The sequence below is a fragment of the Lineus longissimus genome, chromosome 9 (genome assembly GCF_910592395.1).
Source record: "Lineus longissimus chromosome 9, tnLinLong1.2, whole genome shotgun sequence".
NCBI lineage: Eukaryota > Metazoa > Nemertea > Pilidiophora > Heteronemertea > Lineidae > Lineus > Lineus longissimus.
This window is the reverse complement of record NC_088316.1, coordinates 12,579,062-12,592,610: the sequence shown is the minus strand read 5'-3', so window position 1 is coordinate 12,592,610 and position 13,549 is coordinate 12,579,062. Positions and strand designations below refer to the sequence as shown.

The 13,549-nt window shown below is 40.7% G+C and overlaps 1 protein-coding gene across 2 annotated transcripts in view; it reads left to right on the top strand.

Annotated features, from left to right (window-relative positions):
• Window positions 1-370: 370 nt before the first annotated feature.
• The window catches only part of LOC135494012 (uncharacterized), a 133,563-nt gene continuing 120,384 nt past the window's right edge, over window positions 371-13,549 (top strand). For both annotated transcript variants that reach the window (XM_064781742.1, XM_064781741.1), the window contains exon 1: window positions 371-466. The gene's annotated coding sequence lies outside the window, so the exon portion shown is untranslated. The remainder of the gene's footprint in view (window positions 467-13,549) is intronic.

Sequence of the window (13,549 nt, the reverse complement as noted above, 5' to 3'; positions counted from 1 at the left end):
TGAAACCACACGGACAGGAGGGATCAAGAATGTTTGAAAAATTGTGGGTAAGCGGGTGATTCCTGAATATGAGATCACAGCGAGTTTTATTGAAAAGAATTTCTTCCCTACGTGGAAGTTTCAATTTAGTAGTCACCAAGTAGTTTTTCCGCCCTTTAAAATACACACGAGTGTTGAATTTGAAGGAGTTTCTTGAATAACAATCTCTCACACCAGTTGGCAAAGATAGCCAGGCCTTAATTGCATTGGGAAAAAGTGGATTTTGTGAATCTCTGTGATACTGAATAGTTGCTGGTTCTACTAATTCTCGCTAGATGGCCATACCAACAAATCCTCCCGATTGACACCAGGTTCACAGTTGCGCGTGAACGGACCTTATATCAGAGGTGATATTTGTCAGTGGAATTGACATTAAAAAGTGTGGATTATTTCGCATGTACGGAAAAGTGGGATAAAGGCTTTTCTGGTAGGTGATAAAATTACGCCGTTAAGTTACCGATTTTGCGCATTATTTTATATTCTAAATGTTTAGTTTTGGTTTAAATCAGTTTGGCTTATCAAATACACGTGCGTACCTTGATACCCGTTAATGAGTTAAATCTTGCTTACTCTACAGTTTGATGCATTGTATGTCAATTTGAGTGTTTCGCGTATCTCGCATTCGTTATAATCTCTTGGCGCCATTCATATAATTGTGCTGATACAGTAAATCAGTAATTAATCTGCCAAAGGCGTTTCATTTCGCCAAGCCTGGGCTTATGCCAGGACAAGAGCATGAGAGCTTCAGGAGAACCTCCCTTAGCGGACACCTCTCTATTAAGGACACCCTCTCATTTTGGTCCCAAATTGGGTGTTTCCATACAATTTGACCGCTATAAACAGGACACCTCTCTATTAAAGACAGCACTTGTCAGTCCCAAGGGTGTCCTTAATAGAGAGGTTCTACTGTACTTGCTAAGTGATGATGAGGTACCATCCTATTGTATACAATATTATTAGGCCTATATTATGTCTGTTTTGGAGAATGCTACTTACTAAGCCTCAAAGTTCCTCACATGGGAAGTTCTGATGGGGGGGGGGGGGGGTGTTAGGGGCTTAAGATTTGGGCAATATTACAGCACAAAAATTTGGTCAAATGAGAGCTATTCTGATAGTGTCTCACAGGTAAACAGTATTTCTAAAGACTCTTAATTCAATCTTCTAACTCTTGGGTCATACCAATTTGGCTATAATTTTGAGATACAAAAACGCAGTCCTAGGCAATCATGTGATATGCATGGTATATTGATACATGCTTTAATACAGTTGAGTTACTGTGAGTTACCCTGTCCTTCTTTTACTTTAAAATAATTGATATCATTGCCAGATGTCTGGAATAAGTCGAGTCTACAATCACACTATAGGCCTACTATTCCATCATTGAAGCTACTGTAGACTTTAATTTAATTCAGGAAAAAGCATATTGCCAACTGTACACAAAACAGCTTTCAGTAGGCCTATCAATATTTACTACAATGAAGAACTTCATTGTTCATTATGGTAGGGTACCTTGTATATGCCCAGGCAAGGTCCGAGGCCGACACCTGACTATGGACCCATTAGTCCAACAGGTGTGTTTGAATATTTGAGGTTGGGTTTGGTTTCACCTCTGCATATTATGTAGGAAATAAGAGTTTTATATTCCTTTATTGGACGCATGAAAATCTTTGACTGCTTGTCAAAAATGATCCTCTGCCGCGATCAATCAACAATCAATCAATAGATAAATAAATAAATTTATCAATCAATCAATCAATCAATCAATCAATCAATCAATCAATCAATCAATCAATCAATCAATCAATCAATCAATCAATCAACCAATCAACCAACCAACCAACCAACCAACCAAACAATCAATCAATCAATCAATTTGTATACGATATGAGGCCTATTTCATATCATCTCCCCCCCCCCAAAGAAACCCAAACTAGCAACAGAAATAAGTGTCCAGTCCACACACACACACTACAACTTGAGCCAACTAGTGAAGGCCTATGCCCGGTTTTGGATGGTTTCAGAACTTGGCAAACACTACCAATATTGGGATGTGAAAGGGTTAACGAAAACACTGATTCACCATGTTTTTACTGCGGAAAATTATGAATAAAACCATTTCCATTAGACATGGTGCTCCAACCAGGCATAAATCCCCCAGGACGCCAGCAATAATCGGCCACAAAAACATCACCGCACCAGGCATTGGCAAAAACAAAGCCTGGGTTTACTCAAGTCATATCGAGAAGGAAGCCGAGGGTTAATTGGCATAGAATAACTACAAAACAAATACTACCCTTTGCTGACCACAAGTCAAATCATGCATAATTGTAAGAAAAACTACAGGGTTACTCAATGTTTGCATTTCTCCAATTAGCCATTGATATTGTCTACAAACAAGATCAGATTGATTTGGAGACATTATTTATGCCTGGTTAATTGCTTGGCAAGGAATACTGTGAAAATAAAAATGTCTTGTACTAACATCCCTGCTCAGGTGGCATCTTCACTGCTCAGGAGGCAGTGTCCCACCTAAGGTGCCAATGTCCATCTGAAGGTGCCATCACCCGGCTCGGGTGTCAATATCCCTGCTTAGGTGCCGATGTCCTAGCTACATGTAAGGTGCCAATATCACTGCTGAAGTGCCAGTGTCAGGTGCTCAGGTGCCGATGTTTGTGCTCTTTTGGAAAAATCCCTGCTCAGATGCCAAGATCAGGCGCTACAGTCCCTGCTCAGGTGCCAACATCCCTGATCAAGTGCCAACATCCCTGATCAAGTGCCAACACCCCTGATCAAGTGCCAACATCCCTGATCAAGTGCCAACACCCCTGATCAAGTGCCAACATCCTGGCTCAAGTGCCAACATCCCTGTTCAGGTGCCAACGTCCCTGCTCAGGTATCAACATACCTGCTCAGGTGCCAACATCCCTGCTCAAATGCCAACATCCTAGCTCAGGTGCCTACTTCCAAGCTCAAGTGCCAACATCCGTGGTCAAGTGCCAACATCCCGGGCACTGAAGTCCCTGCTCAGGTGCCAACATCCCTGCTCAAGTGCCAACATCCTAGCTATGGTGCCTACTTCCCTGCTCAAGTGCTAACATCCTTGGGTAGGTGCCAAAATCCTTGCTCAATTTTCCCTTTGGTATTAACCGAGTCCATCATTCATTTCATACACACTGTATTGCAACTTTGCTGGCGCAATTGATCTTTCATCAGGAGTATGTGAAGTAGCAGCTGCTCAGCTTTGACAAAATCTGAGCAAATACATTATCACTGATTGGGGAATGTTGCTGCCAGTTCTAAAACCAATTTTAAGTTTTTCGAGCATTCATGTCAATATTGTTTCCTTTGTCATGGTCTGGCAACAGGCTGGCTGGGGGAAATTTTGAGATTAACCCTTTGCCTGTACCTAGTACTACCAGGTGCTGAATTTTCTCTCGCATGAACCCTAATATAACAATAATAATAATAATAATAATGAGTCTTTTATATAGCGCACTTCCGTGACACTATAGTTCTCGCTCAAAGCGCTTTGGGATATCATATTATTATCCCGGTCTCCACAGATATCAATCAGGGGTTTCAAGGAGCAACCAGAAGGTGCTCACTTGAACTCGACCAGTAGGGAAACTAAGCAGTGACTCGGCCGGGAGTCGAACCCACGACCTCCTGATCATGAGGCCAACTCTCTTCCACTGCGCTACCGCTGCCCGCAGCATGCTGCTATCGCCAATCAATCCAGTGAGCTGATATACAGTGGAACCCTCCCTTAACGGACACCTCTCTATTAAGGACAACCTCTCTATTAGACACAACAGTTTTGATCCCAAATTGGTTGTTATCATTCAATTTGACATCTCTTATCAGGACACCTCTCTATTAAGGACAGCACGTGTCAGTCCCGAGGGTGTCCTTAATAGAGAGGTTCTACTGTAGTTGCAATTCTTCCGACAAAATATTCTGTATAACCATTTTTTCACAGTAGGTTATTCATTGGAGTGTAAAAGTGTTGAATGGAACTTCTCTCAGCTCTCCTTATGATTTACTTCAAGAGGCATTGAATTTTGATGAACATAAATAAAATCAGGGCAAATGGTCATTGATGACTGCAAGTGGCCAGAAAAATACCACAATGGGTGAATGGAGTATCTGATTTCTTGACATCCTTTGAGGTGTCTCATTGTCCTCTTCAGATTTTTGGCATGTTATGGTATGGTTTATCTGACTTTAACAAAAAAATGGCCCAACCTGACAAAAGAAGTTGACTAGAATTATGAGACCAGCAGATATTCTGAATGTCCCATTCACATAGTGTGTGTAGAGCAGGCGAGTAAAAATGATGAAAGGATGATCGTTACCTGTTTACTGAGGAAGGTTTTTATGATGACAGTGTTTTATTTGACAAGCGAACAAAAAACATGAAAAACAGAAAAGACATGCTTGTTGCTGGGGACATGACGAGTGCAACATCAATTTGGAAGTAACGTGGGTTTGTGGGTTCAAAAGTCATGATGACAGTCGCTTCTACTATGCATTGTTGGACATCAAACCAGCCCAACTTACCAGCTCGTCAATCCATTTACCGGATTTGCACGAGATTGAACTTGCATGACTGCCCTTGACCCCATTAATAATCTGCACACCAATTTCAAAAGTGATAAATGATAATGCAGTTAAACCCCTTGACTATAAAAAGGGCCACTCCCTGAATATCAGATCCTTACATCCTTCCCCTTTATTGTCCCTTTTCATCCCCAATTAGACCCCTGACAAAGGGTCTTGAGGATACCTCTTTCAGGGTCTACCCCTGATTGGAGAAGATCTTAGCAGCAATATAATCCCTCTGTCCCCTTCAATGGGCTCCATTATGGCAGACTCCGTGGCATGATGCCATTTCCCTTCCCACAGGAGGCTCCAGAGGGGCCCTTTTTTGACAAAGCCAATCCACGGCACACGCATGACATCATCTTTGTGTTGTGGGGAATAAAAATTACTTGTCTCCAGTGCTGTCAAAAATGGTGCACACTTCAAAATCAGCTGCTCCATCATTGCAGACCTGTCACAGAATACAGTCTTAATCAGTGATGCGCTTATCCCTCTGTGTATCGCATATATTACGCGTGACCTACGCACTGGGTAGCCAATGACACGCCATTGATGCATATTTAGGGATTTGGACTGTAACCCACCAGCAATAAAAGGAATTAAGAAATTATCTTCAAAGCTTTAGATATATAAAACTGGACTTCTTTGTATAGTCGGCCAAAATAATCTCCTAAGTTGTCATTCCAGCAGTCACAAGTCAGAGAACTTGACACAAGCACACCACAACATCCTAGATCTGATCAGTATTGAGATTGAGATCTGGTTTGAGCCGTGATCTTTCAACCGCCTCTAGTTCACAACTGCCATTAGAAAGTGTCAACTTGAGTACCTGATGCAGTATTTCAAGTCGTGTATGAGTGCGCTTTGAAATGGAATTTATTGGCGATTGTCCACCCATACCATGGCCTTATGAGGTTAATTCGCACATTCATTTCAAAGGCCCCTGAAGAACGGTGTCAAGGAAAGGTCTTAACATTCCTGAGAACTGCCAGGCCTGGTTCTCCCTGCGGTCACAATCCGCTATCAAATAAGAATCTAAATCAGGGGTTTTAATTGAAAATTGTATATCTACACATGTTTGATCAAGGCGATTAGGCCTTTAGGGCTTTCTGGGTCTTTAAATAATGAATAGAAAGGCGATTGAATTTTCTTAGGCACTTGGCCAATGTTTATGTTTTAAAGCTGATTTGGCCATTAACCCTTTATCTTCGGCGGATTAGGGATATGCCCGTCCTGAAACTCACAGTGGTTTGTACTCCCTTTAAATATAGCTGAGGTTTATCTTGATGAGATGCAAAAACCTTGCAGGTGGTCAAGATGGGATATGCCATGAAAGAAAGAATTTTTAGGGAGAATTGATGGCATGACAAGCTATTGTTTTTTCATTTGCAGTAGTAGCCCGTAAATAGGTGTTGTGGTATGTAACTTGGGAATAGTGGTTAAAAGTGAAAAGCCTTTCTAACAATAGCTGCGCTTACACCACGAAATATTGGTGGACCAATTGCACGTACACCACCACATTGCCGCGACAAACTGGTTCGGCAATCCATTGCCGATATTACAAATTGCCGGGCGAATTTGTCCCACCAAGCTTCATGGTCCAAATTCGCCCGGCTTGTTAAAAGCTCGGCTTTGTCGTGGTGTACGCGCAAATGGATCGGCAATTAGCTAGTTAGATGGTTCGGCTCCAGGCGGCGTTTCGAAATGGCGCTTTCTGCTTATTGTTTGCGCGCCATCTGTAGCCGGATTTTATAACTAGCTGCAGCGCTGGTGTACGCGCTTGGTGGATTTTCGATAGTGCGGCATTGGTTCGCAAACCAAGATTGGTGGTCCATTTTCAGGTGGTGCACGTGCGGATTATATCAGCTACATGAAAAAGACTCTTGGATTTTTTATGGCAAGACAGAAGAAAAATAATCAAACCCAGGTGTCGTTGTATTTGTTTGGTTAAAGAAACATTAAGACAGGTATAGTTCATTGGGTATTCTTGTTCAAATAAATATATCATTTTAACCCTTTCATGTTAAACCTAGGTTCCCGTAAATTTTTAAGGGATTCAAATCACCTGCACCTTCGTACACCTACAAGACCGTGTTACGAAACATGTGGCATATTCGACATGATTGTGTTTGGGGATTCACCACATTTGAAATAGTCAGTGAACAGTAGCACCTGTGCGCCAAATTCCTTAAATCACCCTTAACGTAATATTTGTTCAAACCATTGAATTCACCTCAATGCTAGTGACGCTTAAACCAATCAATTGTCAAAATGTGCAGAATTTAAAGCGAATTTCGCACAACAATACTACATCTATGCACCCCCTCCCCTCGTGTCTCGTTCAGTATCAATTAAAGCAATTGATGCATTATCAAGTCATGCCGAGTTTCTGAATTGAACCCTTCTGCAGGATCAGGATGTGTTGTCAACATGTTCATCAGGCCAAATCTAGCTGATCAACGTTTAAGACTGTGCGAAATTCCCTTTAAGGTAAATAGGACCAGACAGGTATCTTTGACGAAATGAAAGCTTTAAATTCAGTTTTATTCATCCATTTTTTGGGTGAGTGAGTGTTTTGTGTTGATATACAATAATCATCGTAAAAAGTTGCATGATGTTGCAGAAGCCTGGGGAAAATTGTGAGTGCAGTTTGAATGAATTTAAAAACATGTTATTTTGAGGTATTGTTAGTGAAGACGTAAGTTTTGAGGGGAAGGAAAAGGGGGCCCTGGCTGGTTCTTCTGTCTTCTTCAGCGTTCGCTCAGCTTGGAGTTGATTTTCTCCAGGGAGTATTCCTCCTCCAAGGCGGGTTATGCGTTTATGCGTGCCACTACGGTTATGTTCCAATTGGATTTATTGGCCTCTTGGTTCCAACTTTGGCAAAAGGTTGAGTCCACGGCCTATGATTGTCAAATCCTTCCCTAATGATTTTTCACCTCATCCAGGATGGCACTCCCGCTTCAGACAATCCATCATCTCCGCTGAGTGAAAACGAGGGGTTAATGACCGGAAGCAATAAAAGGACCATCTCCGCCAAACATTGGGCTGATGCCTCCTTTGTGAGGGTGTCCTTCAAGGTCCCTGTTGCCCTTCGGGACCCTCTGTTGCTCTTTCATTCAGAAAATCAGGATACTCTGTCCCTTTATTCGAGGAGTTCAGCTTCGGACATCGGTGTGTTGTTAGTTCTGTAAAATTTCCGAATCATTGTTGGTTCAAATTCTAATATTTCTAGTTGGATTTTTAAAATTCGTAACCATTGAGTTATCAGATGTGTCCAGATGATTGGAAAATTCTTAGGACAGATCGAGAAAAACACGATAATCTTTTAAAAACCATCTGTTAGGTTTCACGGTTTTGTTACCAAAGCTCTGATTGGGGATATGGATTTAGTTTTGAATGATTTGACGTGTGGAATATTTCTCTTCAAGGATATTGTGATAATAGGTCGCATTATTTCCAATTTAAAGTGTGATGATATTTCATGAAATAGCCAACAAGTATTGAACATTTAATTGCCACAAGTAGCCTAATTTAAGTTATCTTTTAACAAATTACCTTTACAAAGTCATGGAAAAGTCGGATTAGGTGGATAGAAAGCTTATAGTTTGGAAATTATATGGCTGACCTCTTTTGTAATATTTCTAAATTGATAGACCAGGACTATCATTATCAAGGACATTTCTGGATTTGAAAGAGAAGTTAAAAACTCATGTATAGTAAGTTGGTTTTCCATTCAAATGCATGTTTCTGTGTGTCGATGTCATGTATTGTATAAATGTGACTCGCTCTACCAAAACTAGGCGCTTGTCGCATCTGAACTCGACAGGTTGATACGGACTTGTTGTTCATTTCCCTATTGTAGACCTTTTGTGAAATCTATTACAAACTGATTTGGTCACATTTCACAAAAGGTCTACAATAGGGAAATGAACAACAAGTCCGTATCAACCTGTCAAGTTCAGATGCGACAAGCGCCCAGTTTTGGTAGAGCGGGTCACAAATGTCTGTAGTTCTGAAACTTTTTCATTGCTTTCAGTTTATCCTTGAACATTATATTGTACGTCTTGTAGAGTACAAATGTTGCCCAGTAAAAATGTACAGCAGCTTTATAGCCCTTTAGATCCTGGAACATTTTTATGTGCTTCCCCGTAGTTCCTGGAACATTTCAGCCATTTTCACTCAAAAACACCTCCAAAGCACCCCAGCATGAGCCAGCCACTAAATGTCCATAGTATTTCAAATCAATAGATCCCTAACGGGCCGAAAGCCACCCTTAGTTTCATTACATAAGTAGATACGGCGATGGTGTCGATCATAGGTACAGTGGAACCTCCCTTACTGGACACCTCTCTATTAAGGACAACTTCTCTATGAAGGACACTATTTTTGGTCCCAAATTGGTTGTTTCCATTCAATTTGACATCTCTATTCAGGATACCTCTCTATCAAGGACAGCACTTGTCAGTCCCATGGGTGTCCTTAATAGAGAGGTTCTACTCTATGTACACTTTGGCGGCTAGTAGCCAGTTAGGGATACTGACGAAAATTAGTGGCTGGATATCAGCCAGTTAGGATCTAAGGGTTAAAGCATGAGGTGTGAACACCTTGATCGACTGCAGGATGCAAAGGCAGAGATACTGTTTCTGAATATTTCCAACCGGACAAAAGGCATCTAAAGGGACAAAATCAACATGTAACATGCTTATAATTTTTCTTCAAAGAGATCTTAACCTGTCACAGGGGTCAATATTGCTATTCATTCCAGTGTCTGCTCTCACTCGCTCAAGATTTCACTCCACAAAATTCATCTTCGGGTACTTAATATATGTCTCTCCATGGAGCTGTCTAAAGCAGACCCAGTGATCTTATCTGAACTGTTCAACTCAGTTTCTATATCCCGTCACTAACAACTTTAATAGGCTAGCATACCCCTCTGACTAATCTTAGTTAAGATAACACTGGGGTCTCCGTTAATAGAATAATGGCCCCTTTTCATTTCACGATTACCACTCCGCCAAACAGAAGTACAATCAATTTACTAAATTGATGTGTAATTTAATTCTCGGCCACGTTTGAACTCTAGCCATATGGCGATGCTACCCCACAGTGTAGGATAGACCTCTGGGACATGGGACACTCAATAATAGCATGTTTCTATCCAATGACAATGGAGACATGCTTCATGATATCTATCATGTTATATCAGCGATTTGTTCATGACGATCTTTCATCACGCACAATGAGAACTCTTAAATATTGTATTCTTAGTGTCGTACCATCAAGGACGCTCTTTGTCAGTTATCCAATAGGTTCAACAGTTCAAAGTGCACAATCATATCCACTCCAACCTCCAAAGTCTCCTTAATAGAGAGGTTGTCCGTAATAGAGAGGTGTCCGCTAAGGGAGGTTCCACTGCACTTGAAGGTATTTAGTTGGAACGCTTTGGAATTCTGCAGTGACATAAAGCAGGCACCTCTTATCCCATTAGTGGTTCAATCGATCAGACACAAATATTACTGGATTGCTCAATTTGAAGGCACTCAATGAACAGACAAACAGATGTTGAAGAATATGAACGAGCCAGTTGGAGTTATTGTTCCAGTTTACTGTCTGGGCTCATCGATCTAGCCTAAGTGAACTTAAAAGGCCTACACCGTTATCAAAAAGTTGAAATCTGTTATAGAATTTGAATATGAACATTTCAAATTATGTCAACTGCAATTGTAATTGCAACAATGCTGGACTGATTTAAAAGTACTATACAGACAGTAGAACCTCTCTATTAAGGACACTCAGCACTGACAAGTGCTGTCCTTAATAGAGAGGTGTCCTGATTAGAGAGGTCAAATTGAATGGAAACAACCAATTTGGGACCAAAACTAGTGTCCTCATTAGAGAGGTTGTCCTTAATAGAGAGGAGTCCACTTAGGGAGGTTCTGCTGTACCAAGTTTCAGCAAATTTGCATGCATAATAAGTGCACCATAGCATTTCTAATTTATTGTAACATGTTTAATATAAATATTTGCCCTACATTTACTTCAGCTCAATCTCTGCCAATCAGACCATGATTGCCCACAACAGTATGTAAACAAAGTTTGTGCTTGAATGTGACAAACATTTGACATTATCAATAACTTTTATTAGCATTTTAATTCCATAACATTTGTGATATTGACTTTTCAATTCTATTATGTTTATTTGCACTATATCACGAGTACACCAAACTTGACCTAATGACATACCAATATTTGTGGTGGTATCTTACACATGTTACAGTAAAAATGAATTTATTTACATGTATTTGGGCGGGTTAATTTGTCAAAGCCCTTCTTATGTAGAATATGTAACGGTGCACTTGAAAACGTATATTCAATATCCGGCATTTATCAAAATAGTCATTCAGATAGCATTGAAATTATCTTATAGCTAGTGTTAATCCTGGGAGGATTTGGTGTATCCCCGAACACATTCATATGGCTTCTCACCATTCTTGTACATTACTCCTGCTAGTCCCAATGTGCTAGCCCCTACTGGGAAATCTCTGGAGTCGATTGCTCCTGCTACTTGCTGTAACAGACCTGCATAGCTCCCTAGCCATTTATGTAACAGAGTGGATTATGGCCAGACATCAGACTAATCTGTTGCTATGCTTGGCTTATTCCCACACTCTCCTGTAGCTAGGTACAAACTTTGCAAAGTAAATTCAAGTCTCATCCCAGACTCTGTATTGGAGAATGTGAAGTCAGCTGTGGATGGCTTTTCCACTCTCCAGGTTCAGAGTACATCAGTATCGTTCTTTGAAACCCTTTTGGTGCTGAGACATGATTTCGGAGATTGCAGGAAGCTCTTAAGCTGCTGAGTTTGTAGCAACTAGGTTTTGCCCGCAATATTTAGGTCAGAAGATCACAATCTCTAATATATCAGCAGATTCTCAGGGTTGGACCTTAGGACCTAAGTATTCCGTTAAGTTCGTTGGTGTCATTAGTATCATTCCATTGGACTACTTGAACTCAGATAGAACAGTTGTGTCATATTTTGAGGAACATTTGGACCTCCTCTTACCAACAACAGCTTGTCATACCGGAGACTTGTATCATATAATAGCTTGGATACTTGGTGGGATCTTGAAGTAAGCATTCTGTAGACTGACTCCAGAGGAAATATTGGCCTTGATATCAAAATGGTGCAGAAAACTTCGTTTGGTGCATGGCGAAAACCAGTGTCATAACGGAGACTTGTACGCTGTATCTTAGTGTAACAAGCCTTTAGGTTGGTTATCATATCGGATACTTGGTGAGATGCAGAGGTAAGCATTCTGTAGACGGACCTCTGTGGAAATATTTAGCCTCAGCATCAAAATGGTGCAGAGTAACATGTACACGAGTCATCCAATCCTCGATCTATTTAGATTGATGAGACATTGATTTCTTGAGGTGATTTTGAAGATATCGATCTGCAGGAGAAGATTTGTGATGTGATTGTTTTTGTAGCTATTTTGCCTGGCTGTTGATAAGTACAGAAGGGGTTAAGTATTTGTAACTAATGGTTACACTGTTGACGTTATTATGGGTTGTTTGTCTTCCATCATAGCCGGACAATTGATGTTATGATTTCAAATTATGCCCATCATTTTCCTTTGATGTTGAACATCACTATGAATTAAAGGCACGGTACAGTATGTAATCGAAAAGGCTTGGTATTTTTTACAATGATTGGTACCAGCAGCAGCATATTGGGATGGTTAAAGGGATACTCTGTTCATGGAATGTTCACTGTATTTACTGATGGCACAGAAAAATAGAAATACAAAACGCTGTACAGGTATCATACATGCCAATTTGCTGAAACTTGGTATTCATGATATTTGTATGTCTGTCTACACCAAAGATGCCATTTGACGAAACCGTAAATATTATAGCCACGAATATTTTCTTGTTTACAGTACAGTGTAACCTCCCTTAGCGGACACCTCTTTATTAAGGACAACCTCTCTCTTAACAACACTAGTTTTGGTCCCAAATTGGTTGTTTCCATTTAATTCGACCTCTCTAATCAGGACACCTCTCTATCAAGGACAGCACTTGTCAGTCCTGAGGGTGTCCTTAATAGAGAGGTTGTACTGTGTGCTGAGAAATGATGTCCTGCACCGGGACTTGAATCACAGATTCTTTCTGGCATCTCTCATTCGATGGATTTTACTGGCATCGACACAACATATCATCCAATATCCCTGGAATCGATTTTCGTCATTTCTTTGTAATTAACACATCATAGGCTCAATCGTTAATAATTGATAGGAATATTATGCCATAATTTGCCACATTGATGTCGTGTTTTTGTGAAGATGACCTAATAACCTGGCTATAATACATCATCTCTGATTCCCGTAACTGTTTTAAACTTGAATTGACAATGCAGCAGAGAAATTCATAAAGGGGAAGTTTTGATTTAACTTCTATGGACGTAAGTACCATGTATATTATAGATCATATTTGTCATTGTTAGGGATCACGTCCAAAGTCCGCACGCGAATATTCGCTGCGCGAATCGGGGCGAAAATTCGCCTGGTCGAATATCGCCACACTCGTTCGCCTCCAAATCGCTCCCTGCTTCGGCGATTCTATTATGATCAGGCGAAAATTCAAACTGAATAAAAATCGCAGGCGAAAATAATAATCGCGCCTAATTCGCTCTCACCAACCATCGGAACGATGGGAATATTAGAGGCCTATATGTGTTGTAGTATGCGTATTACGACATCAGCTGATAGCAGACCGAACAAAAACACAAACTGGAATTCCCGGTCAACCTGACTGCAGTAATCATATACATCACATCTATCCACGAGGAGCTACACAAATTTGGCACAGAGGTTTGAGGTTTATAGTATTATGGTATGTATTCCGA